This window comes from Acinonyx jubatus, chromosome B1 (genome assembly GCF_027475565.1).
Source record: "Acinonyx jubatus isolate Ajub_Pintada_27869175 chromosome B1, VMU_Ajub_asm_v1.0, whole genome shotgun sequence".
NCBI lineage: Eukaryota > Metazoa > Chordata > Mammalia > Carnivora > Felidae > Acinonyx > Acinonyx jubatus.
In genome coordinates, this window is record NC_069382.1 from 153,993,548 (window position 1) to 154,005,484 (window position 11,937).

Consider the following 11,937-nt stretch of genomic DNA (forward strand, 5'->3'; position numbering starts at 1 on the left):
GCTCTGCACTGTCAGTGCACAGCCCAGTGTGGGGCTCAGACTCACAACCTGGGAGATCATGACCTCAGCCAAAACAGAGCTGGACGTTTAACCAACTGAGCCACCCAGGCATCCTTTAAGTGTGCAACTGAATAGTTTTTAGTGAATTTACCAAGTTGTAACCATCACCAACAGGTCAGCTTTAGAACATCCCATCAACCCAGTGACTGTTTACAATTAATCCTGTCTTGCAGTTCTGCCCCAGGCAACCATTAATCTTTGCCTCTAAAAAAATGCCCTTTCTGAACATTTCATATATATTGAATTATACGGTATGCATTGTTTTGTGTCTGACTTTTCTCACTTGATGTAACATCTCCGAGTTTAGTCTATATAGCAGCATGTATCAATATATCATTTGTTTTTATTGCAAATAGCATGTCCTTGTATAGACATATGACGTTGTTTATCCATTTACCATTTGGATTATTGTGGGGCTTTTTGTTTTGTTTCATTTTGTTTTTACTATTATGATAAACACTGCTATGATCATTTAATTACCTTTGTACAAGATTGTGTACGGTGAAGTTTAAATTGGATTTTGGTAAAATAAATAAAGACTCCAATGTTAACACAATTAATTTTAACAATGGTGATTGTACATACTAAATTATGGCTAATTCAGTTATTTATTAATGGGCTCGAATGTTCTACTATGTGACTAGGAAGCCAACTCAACATTTTATTAACTGTGCATTTTTATGAATAAGAAATTATGTATTATTTTCTCAAGAATCCAGAGAAAGACTAAAAGGATTTCCTTTCCTTCAAGAGTTGTTGTGAGGGAGAAGTTTACAAACTATAAGAAGTAACATTTTGTAAACTTTCTACTATCACCCTGTGAGAATATCTACTTATCAATTGCTGGGAGGCAGCCCTTCCTATGGTACCTGATCCATCAAACAAGGTGGGAGAGATAAAAGAGAGCTACAGAAATACATTTTGTTGCTTTTACTCTTTGAACTCAAGAGAAATTGAACAAGCCAACTAACGTGTTGAGATATTTAATGGTGTTTATATTATGGAACACTGTATATTTGAAAATGTATACTCCAGTTATATTCTAAAATCTTACTTCACTTCTTTATAGTTTTTGTTTTTTTTATGCAAAAAGCATCAAGATTAAAACCATACTTTAAAGCAATGAAATAGCATACACAAAGCATAGTGCATTTGCCATCTGGAAAATATTATTACATATATTTATATTACTGAAACAAATAAAAAAAACAATGCATACAAAATACATTCAACCAACCAACCAAACAAAAAAATTTAAAAGGCTTCATGCCCTTGAAACACTGTGGTGGACTATTACTTAAAACATGAAATGTTAATAGCTCATATTTTTGTTTTATATTTCAGAGACCATCTTTATTCTGGGACTTTATAAGTTTTATATTAATGACTTACCAGGTAATTTTCATAACCACTTCAAACCATTAACCTTTTCTCATTTTCAAAAAAACAACCATGTAGTAAACTTTTAAGACATCTTTCTTAGTAACACAATTCATGACTTGATGACCATTAAATATTAAGTAGCTATCACTCACATATGTAGTTATAAAGTGAGGCATCTAAGTTCCAAATTGCAGGTTCAGCTTATGATGTTAGAGTCACCAATCGTGGGGTCGGCTTTCGGCTTTGTCCAGCAAAGCTGAGGATGGCAGAAAGGATAACTCAAGCCTCCCCAAATCAAGAGAGGTGAGAGGGGAGCTAAGGGAAGTCTCCCTGAACTGCTCTCAAGCTCCTGTATTTATTAGGCATACATTACAGGGAAAACATCGTGCAATACGTCAGCGGCTATGTGCCAGTAAGAACATATAGAAAACGTGCAAAAAACAAGGTGTTCCCAAGACTACAAAAGAGTAGTTGCCAAATGACAGGGTAGAGAACTAGTTAAGGAATTCCATAAATAACATGGTCTAAGGAATTCATGGGCACAGGCAGGACCCAACCCCTGTATACTAGATACTGGTCAACTGTTTTCAGCATGGCCAAAAAGCAGTATAATACTTCCTTACAATCTCCTTAACCAGGACAGAGCTACTCTGTTTCACACCCCAAATGGCTATGGAGATCATAAGCTCAGTTATTGCTCCTTGTATATAGTTCTTTGCCCTCTATTTTAGCTAGCTAAGAATTTGAAAATACATATGTAGGTAGATACTTTCTCCCCTACACTTCTACTTTCTCAGGAATAAACCTAAACATATTTTAAAAGTCAAGATGGAGTATGTTTTAATGTGTGGAAGAATAACCTGCAAATATTAGTGGCTTTAAATAAATATTTTCTTCTTGCAATACATGGCTCAGAATTCTGCACTACACTCTCATGGATGCTGGTGAAAGTGCTCTGACATCTGTATATGTGCTTTAAGTGTCCATACAGAAAGAGAAGTGTGATCTGGGAAGTTGAGTGTGCCTCACTTCCAGTTGTATTTCATGGCCATAACTTATTGATGGCTATATCTAAATTCAAAAGATTGGAAGGGTTGAATCTTCTCCATACATGGAAGCAGAGGGAAATTGAATAATGGTGAATATCATTAATTTTATTCTCTTAATTGACAAATCATACATTTCTAATTTTTTATAATTGGATTTATGTGTTATTATTAGAAGAAAAAAGACAAAAAAATAAGAAAGTTATAATTTTGTGCTTTTCAAAGTTACCCCAGTGATAATTTTCTGGTTTTACAAATTTAATGGTGCCCCATTTGTGGCCACCCTCATTTGATGAATTCTCAGTCTCTCAACTTATGATTTACTAGTTACTACATGGTGACTGAAATTTACTAGGAAGCATGACAAGTAAAGCATAAGATTTATGTAAACTGTCTCTAATATTTTTTGCAATTAGAATGGATTTTGAAACAAATAAAATACATGTTCTAAAAACCAAGTGTTAAGAAGCATTATGTATTCATTCTATCTTTTCTTCAGTCTTTCAACAATATATTAGTGAGTGTCCACTGTGGTAGATATTGTATAAGATGCTGCAAAACAAAGGTGAAATCAGATACTATCTCTGTCTCATATAGGTTACGTGAGTCGGAGAAGGGTTATAATTAGAATTAGTCAAATGACCACACAATATTGACTATAGCTGAATGAAGGCTAGAGATACTTTCCAGAAGAAATAATATTTAATGAAACCTAACATATAAAGAAAATCTAACCAGAGAAAGAAGGTAGGAGAGAGATTTTATTTGTCCCTACCACAGAAGGAAATATTATGCATGTAATAAAAATGGAAGAAGCCACTGTGGATGGAGGGTAGAGAGAAAAAGGGATTTTGGAGCCTGAGCCAACTTGAAATGGTTGCAATGGAAAAGTGATTGGATTCCAAAGTACTAGGTAATAATTGATCTGGGGGCTAAAAGTGCAGAATCACTTCTAGATGTAGTGGAAAGTGAACTGGCCTTAGATTCAGGAAGACTTTGTGCACAGTTTTCTAGCTTTTTTTCCTGGACAAATATGTTGACCTCTAGAGCACCAATTTCTTATTGACATGATGGTGATGATGACATTTACCTTATACAACCATTGTTAACATGACAGAGAATGTCCTATGTGTCCAGTCCATTCCAGAATCTGTTAGGTTGAGATGTCCAGAAAAGAGACACCAAAATGGAATATGACTTAGAAGAAATTTATGAGGGAAAACATTGGTGAAGGATAAAAGGAGAGTGAAATTAAAAGAATACAGGGAGAGATTGCAGACTGTGATGATGTCTAATACATATGCAAGATGAGGGAAGACCAGAGAATTGAACAGAAAGAATCTGACTGCAGGGCAGTTCCAAGAAAGCTTCTGCCAGGGTATGGTAGTTCTGGAGCCAAAGTTTCCCAGTAGAGTTTCCCATACATTTCAGGAATACGCTTGCAGTAGCACCCCTCCACAGTACTCAGATCATATGTGGAAGAAGCCTATTAGAAATGTGGTCTCAGCATGAACACATGGTGAGTCCAGAGTCAGTAGCTTGGACATCGGTCAAGCATGCTACCCACAAAAAGATTTGAATTGTGAATTTTCATGGCTGCCACCATATACCCTTTGTCAATATAGATGTAATTTACTCCACAAGTTTAGGAAGTTGTTTCTTTATGGTTTCTCATGGGCTTCTCTTTCTAAGGAGAAAATGTGAAGTCCTTTAGGACATATTATTCCCTCTTTGATAAAGTGGGTTTCAAGGCCACAACTGGTACTTATTTATCCCTCATCCATTCTAAATCCCTCTCAGTGTAATCCTCAGCTATCTCCATGGTAGGTCCTGATGGCTTATACGGTCCTGTGACCCAAACCTTCATTACTTAAGTGTCTGAGTCCTTGGAAATCATGCCATTCTTAAAGCAGGCTTGCTGCACATGTCCTTTTACAGTTCCAATAATGTAAGTGAATAACAGAAGGCAACTGCAGGAATCACATGGGTTCCATGTTTATTCTTCCCTGTCCCTATTGTGTAAAGGCAGTCACACGTCTTCCTTGTGATCAAGGTTGATTACCCTTGTGATAACAGTAACTCTTCTTACCTGCTGGTCCCTGGACACAAGGACTCTAAAGTGCTTTGGCAACAATCATAGATTGTAGTCCACCAGAGCAGTTATTGTGTCCCTGGCAAAAGCAGACCCTTCTGGGGATCAAGACTTTCAATCAAATGAACTCTGAATAAAAACCACTCCATGGGTCATTACAACTTATGGTAAGTGAAGCCATCTCTACTTCCACTCCTTGGCTGATGGGCCCATGTATCTGTCCATTGTGGATACATCACCATATAAAGGTCTCTAATGTAATGCATTATACTGCATCCAAAAGGATGTCATCCCATTCTTTCAGAGGGTTGCCTCTTAGTTGGCACTTCAGTTGTGCCATTCCAGTTCTCTATAAGGCCAACTACTTCTGGATGGCACAGTATTTTGTTCTATCAGTGGATGCCATGATCCCATGGTCTTGGATGCTCTCACATACCTCCTTCAATATAAAGTTGATTATCTGACTAGATATTATTTTCTGTGCATTATATCCCTGTGGAATAGACATTTCATAAAACCTCAAATAATACTGTTGGTTATGGATCTGTGGCAGGAAAGGCATTCAATACACAAAATAGTTACCTATTTCTCTGTGTATTTTATTCTTGGCACTTCTAGTAAAGAATGTGTCCTGTTACAGCCTTATTTCCTGCCACCATGATCATTTCATTCATGTGCCCATTATGCCAGTCCAGAATAGACAAGGGTGATGACTCACTAGTATTTATTGGCCAAGTCATTGTGCTGACTTTGTTGTTCAATGTCTACTGCTTTCTGGGCGATTGCTCATGGCCATTAATGTATGATACAAAACTTTTCACTCTCTGTGCTCAATCCCAATGTGCATCCACTGGTTTCAATCCCAGATATTCTTGTTGTCAGCTGCAGGCCTTTTTCTTTCGGGACCTGATCAGATAACAAAACCATTGACTATTGCCCAAGAGTCTCTGTCTCTGTCTCTCTATCTCTGTCTCTATTATGTTCTCTTCTTGGGCCAGTTCCCTTGCTACATAAAGTAAATGAGCAGTGCAGTGCTTGCAATTCCAACTATTGGGAAGATTGTCATTCTCTGTTGTCTTTCAAGGGCACTACCTTTTTGTCAGTTTTCAGCCACATAGAAAACTAAACCATCTAGGGGCGCTTGGGTGGCACAGTCGGTTAAATGTCTGACTTCACCTCAAATCATCATCTCGGGGTTCATGGGTTCGAGACTCGCATTGGGCTTTGTGCTGACAACTCAGAGCCTGGAGCCTGCTTCAGATTCTGTGTCTCCCTCTCTCTGTCCCTCCCCCATCTGCTCTCTGTCTCTCCTCTCTCAAAATAAAATAAGAAAAAAAAAAATTAAACCATCTGTAAACCAACATTGCTCAGTTTTCTTTCCTTCAGCTATTTTTATTGGGATACTACTGATAGCAGTGGTCCACATTTATTCTTCAGATGATTCCACCTTCTACAGACACCAAATGGCAAAATAAATGTATGTATATGATAGGTATTGGTATCTCTGCATCATTTACACCTTTAATAATGGCTCTAAACTCCATCATTGTCCCTTTCTCCTTCCAGGGTACTTTATTATTTGGGTTTATATTTTGGCCAATGTGTGAGGCAGTGCAGTTTCAGAGATTTCTACTTAGGCTTTTCCCACTATGATAACTTTTACCCCATAGACCAAGAACCAAATGTGGCAGTTATCCCAACTGTCAAGTATTATCAATTCCAATTTTACACTAGAGACTGGAGAAATAACTACTGGATTATTTCTAGATGGGTCCATGAATGCAGGGTGCCGAAAGGCCATACTTTCTATATCATACTATGATGTTTGCCAACTGTGCATCTAATAATGTTGGTAATACAATTAACAAATATATGAATTTTACTAAATGAGGTCATTGATGTCTATAAATCTTAGGCTTTCAAAAATTATTGGCTTTTTTTTCCTGTGAGCAGAAATTTAACTGGCATGCTATTCTAATAGGAAGGTGATTTGATGCTTTGGGTCTTCAGGTAACACTGAAATCATACCCTTTTACCCTTAGTGTTTTTAATGCCTGGGTATTCTCTTGTTTGCCTGCAAATACCTGGTCAAATGGCCATAGGTCACTTTGCAGTAGACTAGAGGAATTATTAGAGGATACACTTGTAGTTGTATTGCAGGGCCTTTCCTCCTAGGGACCCAGATGCTTCTCTAGTCAGAGTTCTGGATATAAAAAATTGGCTCTGTAGGGGCGCCTGGGTGGCTCGGTCGGTTAAGCGTCCGACTTCGGCTCAGGTCATGATCTCACGGTCCATGGGTTCGAGCCCCGCGTCGGGCTCTGTACTGACAGCTCAGAGCCTGGAGCCTGTTTCAGATTCTGTGTCTCCCTCTCTCTGTGACCCTCCCCCGTTCATGCTCTGTCTCTCTCTGTCTCAAAAATAAATAAACATTAAAAATTTTTTTTTTAAAAAAATTGGCTCTGGTCTAGGTACTGAGCAAGGAATTATGACTTCATTGAGAGGACTACCTTCATCCTCCTGATCTATTCCCACCTTTTTCTGGTGGTGGATAAGCACCATCCATCTATTTAACCCCTACTGCCACCAAACTCTATTTATTATTTCCATAAGTCACTGTGTGCCAAGTCCCTTTGAATGCCCTTCCACCATGAATAAAGTGGATACAGTATCCTGGCTTTTGACAGTTTAGCACTGTCACTCTTTCTACTTGGTTTCTATTGCTTTAAGGCTGTATTATCCCTATCAATATCATCATACCAGGCTCTCTGATTAGTCTCTTAACCTCACGGTTAGCCTGCAGAAAAGACTCACCATTGAACTTCATAGTGCTGCTGGAGCTCCAATAATCAGTTCATTCTCATAGTCTTAATGAATAAATACTATGTCCTCTAGGCTTACCTGTGACACATTGTCTTTTGGCCTCACATATATACCCAACCCAGTATTTCTACTACTCTCAGCTCTTCATTTATTACTCTCCCACCTGCCATGACAAGTCAAGTGTTTATACTTCATTCAGTGTTGACCATCACATTCTCCACACTTTTAGGAGCCATTACAAAAGTGAGTTGGCCCCAACCTGTGGGGCTCTTATTTGGGTATGAAATCTCGTATCCCAAGAAAATGCTTCCAAATCATTAACTTCTTATTTATCAAGTCTTACATTCTAGTTTAGGTGATCAAGTATACTCTAAATCAAACTCAAGGATACTCTTTTGGCTCATATGACAAGTCTTTATCTAATCATTGCAGCTCTTTGGTATATAGTTTCTTCCTTCCCATATCATGCCCTGCAAATCTGCAGCTGAGTTTTCCTGGGATTTAGCCCTCATTAGCCTAGAAGCCAAGAGCCAAGATGGAGACAACTTCTGAGTATAGCACCTGTTGTCTTCTTGGGGAGAGGCTTCTGTAGCATTTTATATCTTCCCTAGAAATGCTTCCTCTAGGGATAAGGTTGGCAACTTCTGAAGCTCTCAAGACAGGGAAACTGAAGGGACTCCATAAAAGAAAAAGCTTGTTTTTTCTTTGTTTCTTTTCTTGCTTCTATTCTTGCTAGGATCTACATCCCTACCTTACACATGTCTTAATATATATCCTCCTTGTAAAGGTCAAGGAGTTAATGATGTCTTTGGACTCTTCCAGCACAATAGATAGCATCTAAGGAGTGACCTCCAAGGTATATGTAACTTATGGAGGACACCTGAGCAGTTATCCTTGTTCGACCAGTTCCTGACACGTATACCAGATCACCATCTTCAGTAAAGACTCCAGACACTCAAGCAAGATGAGACTCCTGTTCCTTTCTGAATCTCCTAGATGCTCCATCAGCATCTGCTCTCTCTGTATATTCAATATACTCCATTCTCATTTCCTGCTGACTTGAGTTTGATTTCCATCCTGCATGAAGCCAAGGACTCACTTTGGCTGGTTCTACAGGACCCTCTCTGTGTCCTCAGACCTTGCCTGCCTACATTACTCTGAGGATTTAAAGATTGCTGTGGAGCCAACATCTTTTGGTACATTTATCTAGATAGCTTCATCCCATGCTACATGGGCCCATATTCTAACAATAAGGGTCTGACTTTAGCATAATGACTTATTTTGGTTGGATATTTAAATGTCACATTTACTCTGTTACTTTATCTGGGCCTCAGTCTGCTGTTCAGCTGTGTCTAGTCATCCATTCCAGGTGATAAGTGCCTCTTTGTAAGTGACTAAAGAGACTCCCTGACTTTCATATGTAGCCTATAACTGCTAATTAATGACCTTCAGTTTCGCACTATCCCTTTATAATGTATCAACACAACTCAGCAGTAATCATGGACTCTACTATCCCTATAGGTATTTCCTTCTGATATTATGATTTATAATAAATATATATAATTGGTCTTCATCTTTTCTGGCAAAGAACTCCTAAAAACAATGGAATTCCATAAGTAATGAGAGTGATCAAGGTGTCTTCTGTTATGTTAATGAGGCGACTCCACTTAAGGACAGGGGCTGGTTGCTAGAGTAACCAACCATGTGATTAAGGGGCTGGAACTTTCAGTCCCACCTTCCTGACCTCCACAGAGGGGAGAAGGGCTGGTAATTGAGTTCAGTCACCAGTGGACATTGATTTAATTAATCATATCTATGTTATGAAACCTCCATAAACACCCAAAATGATGGGGTTTGGAGATCTTCTGGGTTGGTGAACACATGGAGACTTGGGGAAGTTGTGTGCTTGTAGAGAGCCTGAAAACTCAGAGCCCGTTTGCCCTACCCAGACCTATGCATCTCTTTCATCTGGCTGTTATCTAGTAAGTAGTATTTTTTTTGTTTGTTTTTGTTTGTTTGTTTGTTTGTTTTTTCTGAGTTCTGTGAGCCATTCTAGCAAATTAAAACCAAGGAGGGGGTCCTGGGAGCTGATAGCTGATGAGTCAGAAGCACAGATAACAACCTGGGCTTGGGATTGGCATCTGAAGTCGGGGCAGTCTTGTGGGACTGAGCCTTTAACCTGTAGAATCTCCTGTAGAATTGAATTATATTGTAGGACATCAGATGGTGGCGGAGAATTGCTTGTGGGGAAATGGGTAGATTACCATTCCCTGTATTCTACAGGGATATTCCCTGTATTCTACAGAATCTACTGTAGAATTGAATTACATTGTAGGACATCAGATGGTGGCTGAGAATTGCTTGTGGGGGAATGGGTAGATTTGTGCACTTCCACAACATGTATATTAGAAATTGGGATCAGAGCCCATTTACCCTCATAGCTTTAAAATCTGGAATCATTGTGCCAATAAGACAATTTCCCTCCAGACATCTTTTTCAGGTCATCAACGGTGAAATCTTTAGTAATGGAAACATCACCAGCTGGGGCGTTGCTAACTTGTAGTTAGCGTGCCTGTTTTCTCAGACCACTCCTTGCAATGCTTCTGTTTCTACAATTCCTCTGAGAAGCATGTGCCGAGACAGAATTGGATATGGGAGTGAATGATTGCAGGAAATATGGGTTAAGAATAAAAATAAGGGAAAGGAAGAAGGTGCAGACAGCCTTTAGCTGCATCGATGTTGAAAAAGAGCAGAGAAGGGGCGCCTGGGTGGTGCAGTCGGTTGAGCCTCTGACTTCAGCCAGGTCAAGATCTCGCGGTCCGTGAGTTCGAGCCCCGAGTCAGGCTCTGGGCTGATGGCTCAGAACCTGGAGCCTGTTTCCGATTCTGTGTCTCCCTCTCTCTGCCCCTCCCCCGTTCATGCTCTGTCTCTCTCTGTCCCAAAAATAAATAAACGTTGAAAAAAAAAATTAAAAAAAAAAAGAAAAAGAGCAGAGAAAAGGAAGTTTGAATAGAAAGAGTCTCAGTGTGCAGTGCATATTCAAGCAAGGTTTGGCAAGGCGAGCTCAGGGTATTTGAGCTGAAGTCACTCATCAGATAAGCCCCATATCTCAAAGAAATGGTCCTCATTTGTACCCCCAGAGTGTTCATTCATTGGCTGGGAGCAATCCAGACAAGCATTGCCTGGGGGTGGATGTGGTGAGAAACTAGAGGAATAGCAGCTACAGCCCTCAATTAATTATGCAGGGCATCTAAATGGGGGCATTTCCAGGTCCACTACACAGGCTCTCAATACACAGTAACTATTAAGTTCTTAAAATTAAGTATTTTCAGGTGCTGCAATTTACCAGGTCCTTAAGAAGCAAGATTAGCATACTGACCATTGGTAGGTAGTAATTTAAATAAGCCTCACTGGCAAAATGAAGTTTGGCTTTTGACATGTTTAACCAGTACAACTGTTTCAAATAGTTTAATCAAAAATTCAATTGTGACTATATACAGAATAGTAAGTAAACATTTATTGTTAGAAAATGTTACTGCTAAGGAAAAAATCAGGTATGTCCTTTTGCAAAACAATCAAATCAGCAACAGTGTACTCATCTGAGGTCAAATATCTAATATGTCTTAGTGATACTCCTTTAAAATGAATAAACAGTACTCAATGATTCAGAAATTAATGTGACAACCCATTTTTTTTCCTTCCTTAACTACACTCTGTAGTTAAAACACAATTCCTTTAAGAAATGTATGTAAACTGCTAGAGTTAATGGGTCATATGTATCTTTTGGTTCATAATCCATACCAAATAGCCATAAACTACTATGACCTGTTTTGAAGATTATTGAATTATAGAGACCATTGGATACCTTTCTCCATGACTTGTGTGACTACTTTGGTTTTCCACGTATTACAAGCCATATTTTTAGACAAATAAAATCTGAGGGGCACCTGGGTGGATCAGTCAGTTAAGCATCTGACTCTGGATTTCCACTCAGGTCATGATCTCACGGGTTTGTGAGTTCAAGCCCTGCACTGGGCTCCTCGCACTGCCTACTTGGGATTCTCTCTCTCTCCCTTTCTCTGCCCCTCCTATACACACACACTCTCTCTCAAAATAAATAAATTTAAGAAAAAAGAAAGAAACTTAAAAAAATCTGAATATTCCTAAAATATTTGAATAGATTCCTACCTAGACTTTTATGAGGGATGCTAAAGTTCTTGATATTACAATCTTCATGGTCTAATGCTATGTGCCCAACCTACTTCTCCAGGCTCAACTCATTCCACTTTACATTCTCTTTCCTCTGCATCATCTGCACTGGACTTCTTTTTGTTCCTACATAATGTTCCATGCAGTATTCTGTTATCCAACATGATCCAACCTCTTTGTTAGCTCCTTAGAAAGCAAAAAGCATACTTGATTTTTGGAATCATTTTGTCACTGGTCATTATTATCTTACAAAGAATTAGATTGTGTACTCTATCGCAACCTTTCCACAAGTAACACATTTAGTCTACTGAATCAAAAATACTGTAT